Genomic DNA, 10,202 nt, shown 5'->3' with positions numbered 1-10,202 from the left:
GAGTTTTTTCAAATCATTCTTCTTATCCATTGAAGTGCCAGGAAATGATTTATATAACCTTGGCATAGTGGTAGTGCTCAGCTTCGTCTTCCTGTATTTTCGAAAATTAGGTCTAGTTTTCTGAATGTGCTTTCACTGTTAGCTGTATTTTATAAAAAAAATGTTATTGGCTCGGCTTTGGTGATTTTTAGTTACATGATTTTGGACAAGTAGATTCTTTCTCCATTGCTATCATTGACATTGGCTTTCATCATTTTCGGAAACTGAACTTTTGAAATCAATCACATCACTATGTTGCATGCATTCATCAATTGGTTGATGCCTTTTGAAGGCAGTCATAATCAAACTTTCCCATTGTGCAGTAGTGTAAATGGTCATTTTGCTTGCAGCACGTTCTATGATTGAATGGGCTGTGTCATTTTAGTTTTGGCTATGCTCAGATACCAAAAAGTTCAAGGTGATTTCATCGAAGCCATAAATCTCGAGAGCAATAGCCAGCATGATATAAACCATACAGTTACTGTTCTGGCCACAGCATCGATCACAAAACAAGTGAATTTTCTTTACACCATAGGTGTTTGCTTTTGATAAAAAACTAAGAAGACATGATGCTACTTCACAAGAACCTTTTCTTGCATGACATTCGTTCCACAAAAAGCAAGCAGTTTGCATAGAGTTCAAATTAGTCACAGTAAAGTTGTAATTTTTCCACCTTAAACGGTAATAAAATGAAGATGGTTTTCCATGAGGTAAATGCAATCTTTTCTGGAAATCGAATCCTGCAGTAAGAACAGATGCCTTATTGGAAGCTTCCTTCTTCGTTTTTTTTTATGCTCTCTTGCAAGTTGTTTTTGTTAATCAGCCTTCATTTGATCGGTAACAAGATGTTCTGGAGTATTATCAAAAGCAACACAACAGCTATCGCATTGATCCTTCTTTGGTTTGTGAAATTTCAGATGGAATTGTTGGGTTAATACTTGGTAATATGTGGAATAATTATCTGGTTGAAACTTACGTTCACTGCACCATTCAATATATATACATTCTGTGCATCTCTGCTATAAGTGGAAATGATTGTTCAAAAAATGTTAAAGATGTGGCAAACAAATGACTGATTCTTTCGTGTACTGTCATGAAAGTGCGTTTTCCCGCTAGGAGGTATAACCAACAATCTTTTCTGATGCTATATTGGTATACAATATGTATTCCCTAAGAGATCATGGCAAGACTGTGTGGTTTCTGTTCGTATCTTGCGTACAGGTGTACAACTGTACATGACATATTGCAGTAATCTGAAAGTTGCTTAAAGCTCCGAACGCATAGATATAATGTGCATATGACTTGTTCAATTAAACCGCACTTGCCATGCTGCCAGTTGAAGTGCAGGCCAACTGCTATAGCTTTGTTGCAAGGCAAAGTGATTGTTATTATTATGATGTTGATACAATGCAAACTTCACTACTTGCCAGTAATTGGACATGGACTTACAACTAAAATTACATGGATAGTCATTGGACATAAGTCCAAAAAAATATCTTAAGTCCAAATTTTTTATAAAAAAATTTATCTTATGTCCATGCATGGACATAAGTCTATATGGAATTGAAACTTGGAAAAATATGTGGACATAAGCCTATGGTATTTCTGTTTTTAAGGCAGGTACAGCTTAGCAAATTTGCTCATAATATGGGTTTATGTCCAATTAGGAAAAAAATGCAAAAAAGTCAAAATCATGAAAAGTGGACTTAAGTCAGTCTTGAATTAAAGCGGCGATTCTGTTCAATGCAGCCCAGAAGTGCATTATTAAAAAAAATTGATTCAAATTCGAAGTAACCCAATCAAAGTGCTTTTTTACGATGCATTTTCAATTGCAGCACAACTCAAGCATGAACTAGCACGCAATCTTCACTACACATGTGTTTGCTCTGGTTCACTGGGGTCTGCTACTATTCGGCGAGTCCGATTCGGCTAATCCATATGGCCAGTTCCCTATTCGGCGAGAGCCTTTTTTGGCGAGTGCCCTATTCGGCGAGTTTTTGAAATTTTATTTTTGAAAGGGAATTATCGGGTACCGTAGCCTAATTATAATTGTCGTTTTTACATCGGTATTTATAAACGTTAAAATCGTGCAGAAAGGAATAAAATGTTTGAACTATTATATTAAAATTCGTTATGTCAGTTCAGTTGAGTTGTTTTTATTTCTGACCATCAATCCATCATATGAAAAACAATACACGTCAACATAGCAAAGGTAGAAGCGACAAAACGCGAACGTTATAACGTGCTTGAATTCGTCATGTCAGTTCAGTTGTTTTTATTTTTGATCATGGTATCAAAAACAATTCACGTCAACATAGCAAAGGTTGAGAAAAAGGTAGAAGCGACAAAACGTGAATGTTAAAACGTGCTTGTGACCGAAGTAAGTTATTGAGTTGAAAGAAATTTGGCACGGTCGCAACACCTTCAGAAAAATTTCAAAAATTAAGGGAAAATTAAAAAAAAATGTTACAAAAAAAGTACTTTTGAATAGTTAAAATGATTAGTTTGGATCAACAAATGTGTGGCCTACAGCTTGGATTGAAAGGAAATTATCGGATACCGTAGCCTAGTTATCCCGACCAGCAGAAATTGCCGTTTTTACATCGTTTTAACGTCGCTAAACGTTGAAATTGTGTAGAAAAGAGAACTTTGCTGACTAGGATACGTTGAAACTGGGAAACAATCACAGAAGCCCTTCGATTTGTTCCAAGAACCCATTTAGCCTAACAGTTCATTTGTACATTGATTCAACGTCTAAATACATCATCTTAAAAATGCATAATCTTAAAAATGCAACGTATTGAAGGGCTTCTGTGAATGTTTCTCATTTTCAACGCAGGCCTTAAAACTTGTGTTTTTTTCCGGCAGCCATCGTGGCCTACCAAGAGCTCCTTCTAGGCGGCCAATCTGCATGCTTGGAGGCCAAATTACAATAACGATAGCATAATTGTAAATAGCATTAAACTTGCAACAATGTTAAAATGATCACTTAGCGTTGTGGAAGTCTGGGCGACGTCCTGCAATAGAATCGTTGTACCACGCATTAAATGCTTTATCGGGATTGTAATCCGGTATTGCGGGACCATCTAATGACCCTAAATTGTTTTAACTGCTTGCAGCTCATTAAATTGTTTCAACTGCATACCGCCTTTCATAAAACCTGACCATTTATTCCGTTATGATGTCACCATTGAGGGTGTGTAGTCACTAACCCACAGCGTTCTCAACTATGAAGACACGTGTTTTACCGACGGATGTCAACTAACCTAGTTCTCCTTTTTAACAACAATTCAATGTCCGACCACATTGAATCGATATAAAAACGACAATATTGCAAGCCAATGTAAATTAGCACAAAAGTTTCGGATTAACACTTCGTTAAAATAAACATCGGGAATTGCAAACAAGACTTACATCGCTGGTGATCGCAGCTGGATATATTCAATACAACACTAGTGACTATGATGCGCTGACCTAATTCTGCGTCACTCTTTGATACTACATATTTTCGACATTTAATCCACAATCATTCTATTGCGAAATTAAATAATTGGCTAGAAGAAACCGGCGGCCAAACTTGGCCGACGGAGGAGGTAGCACAGGCGGTCATTCAAGCACTACTACTTAGTGGCGATGACCGCCGGCTGCTTTAAGGCTTGCAACGTATCCTAGTCATCAAAGTTCTCTTTTCTACACGATTTCAACGTTTAGCGACGTTAAAACGATAGGCCACACATTTGGTTAGCCTTCTCATTCTGTTACTACAATGTCGAAATGAACTGTTAGGCTAACTGGGTTCTTGGAACAAATTTTTGCTGGTAGGGATAACTAGGCTACGGTACCCGATAATTTCCTTTCAATCCAAGCTGTAGGCCACACATTTGTTGATCCAAACTAATCATTTTAACTATTCAAAAGTACTAACTTATAGATATAAACATGATTTTTTTTGTAACATTTTTTTTCCTTTACATCTTAAATTTTTCTGAAGGTGTTGCGACCGTGCCAAATTTCTTTCAACTCAATAACTTACTTCGGTCACAAGCACGTTTTAACGTTCGCGTTTTGTCGCTTCTACCTTAAAAACAACTGAACGGACATGACGAATTCAAGCACGTTTTAACGTTCGCGTTTTGTCGCTTCTACCTTTGCTATGTTGACGTGTATTGTTTTTGATATGATGGTCAGAAATAAAAACAACTGAACTGACATGACGAATTTTAATTTAATAGTTCCAACATTTTATTTTTATTCCTTTCTGCACGTTACCCGATAATTCCCTTTCAAAAATAAAATTTCAAAAACTCGCCGAATAGGGCACTCGCCGAAAAAGGCTCTTGCCGAATAGGGAACTTGCCGAATCGGATTAGCCGAATCGGACTCGTCGAAACGGGCCATTCCGGGTTCACTGAGTTAAATTTTCGAAGCTGGTCTACAAGTCTCTACTCTGGTCAAAAATACCACGACGTTATACATTGGAATCGACCAAAAATATGGGGTAAAACTACTTTATTTTTGCTTACTGTTCATACATTGGATGAACATACACACTATTATAACCTTTGTTTTAAAATCCAAAACATGCAAAATTTATATAGTTAGACTTTGGTTTATAACTTGACAAGAAAAGGGGGGCACAAAGGTTTACAAGTGACGACAAGGGGGGAGCACCGGAGCTTCTTGCTTTAAATGAACAAATATGTTTAAATTAAAGTTCACTCATTTAGTCATCTCAAGAGTAGCCTATTACAACAAAAGAATGAATTAGGAAAACCAACAAACCAAAATCAGCAGCGACACATACACATGGAGCATCCATTTGATTGATTGCATCTTTATCCTTGGACTGGAAAAGCTTCTTTGAGAGAATCCTGGTAGTTTCACATATTTGTAAAGGCTTTGAACCACTGATGCAGGCCCGATCATCGAGATTGACAGATTGAACTTCCCGATTATATTGAACTGCTGTTGCTGGGAGTATATATATCATGTCAATTGTTAAATACAATGCTCCAACACAAAATTAACATCTACAGCATAAATTCATATTAATAGACCTTTTGCATAACGAACCAACAGAGCGTGACGTTGGCGTCGTGAACGACTAGCCGCTGTTTACAATGCTGTGCGCTAGGGTTAGCGGCATAGTTTGCAGGCGAAAAAATTGTTTAACGTTTGCTTGAGCATCGCTTAAGCTGTTGTTTTGTGGTCTTTACAAGCATGCATCAGTGTTTCAGTATAATTTTCCTACTAGGACTAGGCTACCCAAGCACCATGATCATCATCGACTGCACTGAAGTAGGCTACGTCTCGAAACACTATTCTCACTTCACTGTCAGTCGCAAACGTAGGCTACTCGAACTATAAAAGAACTAACACTGCAAAGGCATTAGTGGTAGTTGATCCAAATGGCTGTATTATGTTTGTATCGCAATTGTAAACTGGTAATGTGAGTGACAAAGAAATATGTCAGAGAAGTGGATTTTTTCACGTTTTTGAAGCAGAAAATAGCTGCTAATGAACTGCACTTCAATGATGCTGTTATGGCCGATAAAGGGTTTCTCATAGAAAAAGACTTGTAACATGATATTGGTCTACATTTGAATATCCCACCGTTCCTAGGTAGAAGGCCTCAAATAAGTAAAGACATAGTGTTGAACACACGGAGTATTGCACGTCATCGCATTCATGTAGAGAGGCCCATAAAAAAAATTGTCAATTTCACATCTTCGACAGGAAAATACCAGTGACTATGCTTGGTATCATCAATCAAGTATGGTTGGTTTGTTGCATGTTAAGCAATTTTCAAGAACCTATTTTGTTTGAACAAACTGAAGAAAACATGCCTCAGTTTTATTCGCTTATGAAAACTTTCAATACCGGTACCATGAATTTTAACTTAATTTATTGACAAAGAAAAGACGATGCAGAATCAAAATAAAATGTTGCAAGACAATGTATATACTATTGACGTGGTCCATAATACCCGGTCAAAATGCACACGCTCCACAAACATCGACTTGGAAGTTACACAACGATATTACACCACTGTAGTCCACTTAAACCTAGTTGTCCTTGGATCGGAAAATAGTATTCATGTGTTGTTTTAAGCTGTGTCGCTGTCCAAGACATGAAGGTAGGAGTCCATGTTTGTAGCCATATCTTCTATAGTGCTATTCCTCCACTTAAATGGACATTTTATTTTTAACAAACCAAAGTTACTTCCAGTTTCATACTTTGATATATCACTTATATGCCAAATGACGGCAGCTTTTCTAATGATTTCATCCAGCATGCATCCAGTCACACATTGTAGCTTATATCAATAACTCTACAAAATAGCATTTGTTAATTATGCCTATGGGCTACTTGAAACACTCAGAAACCCATAAAATGACCTTTTGGCTTAAAAAGAGTGGTTATGGTAGGTCTAGCTAGTGACAGGACCTGTGTGGACCAGGCCTACTTAATCTACCTGGTGGGTATTGAAACATTACCATTTACAGTAGCCTATTAGGCTAGTTTTTAGTACGTCTAGTTAATATTTAAACAATAATGGCCGGCTAAGTCTTAAAATCAATCGAGCAAGCTAGACTAGGAGAATGAGAATGCACGGAGGGGATGGACACACACAGCAACTCAACAGGCCGGGTGGCGTCTTACACTGCCTAAATATTACAGTATATACCTAGTCTGCTACTACTGCTAGCCAGCACTATGATTAAAACGAACAAAAGCTGAAGAGTGCCGATAACCTACAACAGTTCATAAACACAAAACAATTACTTTTCCCTGCTAGCAACCTCACGCTTGCTTGCAATAACAAGAAACGCTTTCATAAACCGTAGTAAACAAGCGATTCTTAACCCTCAGACTCCGGCTAACTCAAATGTCACGCTCTGGTGATTTTGAATGTACAAAAGGTCTATTCTGGTGCCACTTTTGCAGTGTAAATTATCATCATCAATTCGTTTTTCTTGGTGTTTTTTTCTCTTGTTTATGACTTCCTTGTTAAGTTTCTAACTGTTTTTTTTTTTACTATTTTTGCTACGTAAGTTATTATGAAGACCTGAAAAAGCACTAGCCTACTGTGCTTGCAACACCATTATTATTATAAGGCAGTGGCTATTTGACCGGCTCCGGTCTTTGAATCTGAAACACTATTTGACCGGTCATGACGTCACTACATAAACGCTTTTTTCTTTTTCTCTTTCAAAGCAACAGACGAGAAGCGCCGATATAAGATATAACTTCAACACGTATTCTTCAACTCAGTCCGTGGCGCGTGCAGTACGTCTCCGGCTGTCAATCTAGAGGGGATGAGTTCGATACTATCCGGAAGCATTCTTTTTTTTTAGGCAGTGGCTATTTGACCGGCTCCGGTCTTTGAATCTGAAACACTATTTGACCGGTCATGACGTCACTACATAAGCACTTTTTTCTTTCAAAGCAAAAGACGATAAGCGCGTTAAGTTTTAAATTCAACACGTATTCTTAAACTGAGTCCGTGGCGCATACGTAACGTCTCGGGCTGCCATTTTAGAGGGAATGAGTTCGATACTATCCGGAAGCGTTCTTTTTTTTTTTTTTTTTTTAACTACAAAAGGATACAAACTGATATGAATGAATCAACAAGTGAATAAAAAAGTTTCAAAACGAATTAAAAAAGTTTTTTCTAGTCTTTATTTTTAACAAATTCCTTTCATTTCTTAGCACAAATTCTCTGAAAAAATCACACATTCTAATAGGCTGTAAGATTACGTTTCGCTGAAGTCCGAAGTTAAAAATTAAATCCAGTCTCATTGTCGCACACCAATCAGTCAAGTTTCAAATCATCATCTCAACCAACCCTTCAAGACAACTTTCCACTTTCAAATATTTAGTTAAAAAAAAAAGAACGCTTCCGAATAGAATCGAACTCATTCCCTCTAGAATGGCAGCCGGAGACGTTACGTATGCGCCACAGATTCAGACGAAAAAAACGTGTTGAATTTAAAACTTAAGGCGCTTATCGTCTTTTGCTTTGAAAGAGAAAAAGAAAAAAGTGCTTATGTAGTGATGTCATGACCGGTCAAATAGTGTTTCAGATTCAAAGACCGGAGCCGGTCAAATAGCCACTGCCTTTTTTTTATCTAAATTTTGACCCAAAGCGCATTTTTGTGGTCAATTTTTAATTTGAGTAGCCTACAGCCCATTTTTTATGTCTTTTCAATTGTGAGTAATAATGTTAGAGTTTTTTTAATTTGCTGGAATTTGAGAATTTCTCTTGGTAATTTTCCGATCGTCATAAGTGAACGTGTGTTGCCGAACGACCCTACATTTTTCTCTCAAGTTAGTTATATACAATATAATACTTCTTTAAAAAATGGTTTTACCATTATCATTTCTTTTAAAAGAAGTATTGTATATAACTAACTTGAGAACTATTAACTAACTTGGACTGTAGGCTACTCAAATTAAAAATTGACCACATAAATGCGCTTCGGGTCAAAATTTAGATAAAAAAAAAAACGAAAAAAAAAATGCTTCCGGATAGTATCGAACTCATCCCCTTTAGATTGGCAGCCAGAGACGAACCCTGCGTGCCACGGACTGAGTTGAAGAATACGTGTTGAATTTAGAACTTATGTCGGCGCTTCTCGTCTTTTGCTTTGAAAGAGAAAAAGAAAAAAGTGCTTATGCAGTGACGTCATGACCGGTCAAATAGTGTTTCAGATTCAAAGACCGGAGCCGGTCAAATAGCCACTGCCTTATTATTATCATGCAACTTATATACATATTTTGAACATTTACTATTTCTGACAACAACTGATTCTTGAAAAGGAGCGATCTTCCTGGCGTCAGCACTACCTGACTACTCACTATACAACAGCGAGCATTGTGTTTCGCTAACCATACCGGTGTAGCCTCCACACTAGCCATCAAGACTTTTCCAAAAACATGTGATAATGACTCTTTCTTTGGGATTATTACCGGTACTAAATCAACATCATCACAATTGAGCAAGAGTTCTTCTGTTTTCATGGTTACAACGACTACAGCAAAGAAACCTAAAGAGTTGCAACTCTGGACAACTAAAATACTAAACTACTGGGACTAATAGTTCTGTTTTTCATGAAAGCTAGCTTTAAATAAACTTTTTTTTTACCAAAAACTAGACAAAGTAAAGTACCTACACCGGAATATAAAAACTTGTCCTCGATTAAGTAAAGGTATTCTGAGAATAAATAAAATGAGTAGTTACGTCTGCACCAGGAATATAGGTCTGTACAAAAAAGTCATGTCATCTCATCAAGTTTAAAAGCTATGATATAAGAATAACCGTAACCGTACACATACTTGGCCAAACAGTCTTATCTCGAACAAAAATCTCTACAAAATATGCAACAGTGAACCATTGTCTTGCAAGATCTCCACCATGAGATGGAACATGTTTGGACACATTCTGAGACTTCACCAGGACTCACCTCCTCAGAAAGCCCTTGAATTTGCAATAATTGGCAGCAAAAAGTACCAAGGCCGAACCGGACGTCACCGTACCAATTTATTACAACTGCTGAGATCTGACATCAGAAAAGCTGGCCTGGGATCCTTGCTCAGCACACCACATCTCCATCGATTGCAAAACATCGCAAAGGACAAAACAGAATGGAGATCCTATCAACCTTGTTGAAAGACTGATCGAAGCCAGCGGATGCCAAACGATTTGGCCACACTGGCGGCGGAGACAGTTACAATAATAATAACCGTACACAACTCCAGAAACTTCTTTCCATTTTTCAACATCTGGCACAGAGTAGCGTTGCCAGTTGTGCACCAGTGAACTTATCTCAAAAATTTTCCAGATGAATAACCGTGCAAGTTATTACAATTTTTACCAAATGAAAGGTGCGTGAAGACAGTGTTATTTCATCATTATAATGCTTTTTGTAAATCAATAAATTTAATTTAAATTAATAAATTGTTGTTTGTTTTGCTATTTCCAAAGTTTTGTAGCCTATGTTGTGCATTAAGGCCTGGTGCGCTGAGCGTAACCTGTTGACTTTTTAGGAAGTTGTAGAAAGACCTTTGAAGTCACTTGGAACCTCATGCAATACTTTAGGACCATTTATTAACATCTGCCTTAATTTTACACAATTCAGTAGCCTACGCACTCTTGAAAC

General features: G+C 37.3%; 1 protein-coding gene across 2 annotated transcripts in view; it reads right to left on the bottom strand.

Moving 5' to 3' along the window:
* LOC145769960 (ubiquitin-protein ligase E3C-like) overlaps positions 1-9,744 on the bottom strand; it is a 42,668-nt gene extending 32,924 nt beyond the window's left edge. For both annotated transcript variants that reach the window (XM_082581522.1, XM_082581523.1), the window contains exon 1: positions 9,507-9,744. The gene's annotated coding sequence lies outside the window, so the exon portion shown is untranslated. The remainder of the gene's footprint in view (positions 1-9,506) is intronic.
* Between the last annotated feature and the right edge of the window lie 458 nt (positions 9,745-10,202).

The sequence above is a fragment of the Aplidium turbinatum genome, chromosome 5 (assembly GCF_918807975.1).
Source record: "Aplidium turbinatum chromosome 5, kaAplTurb1.1, whole genome shotgun sequence".
Lineage (NCBI taxonomy): Eukaryota > Metazoa > Chordata > Ascidiacea > Aplousobranchia > Polyclinidae > Aplidium > Aplidium turbinatum.
Note: the sequence above shows the minus strand (reverse complement) of the source record. Positions and strands in the feature narration are given on the sequence as shown.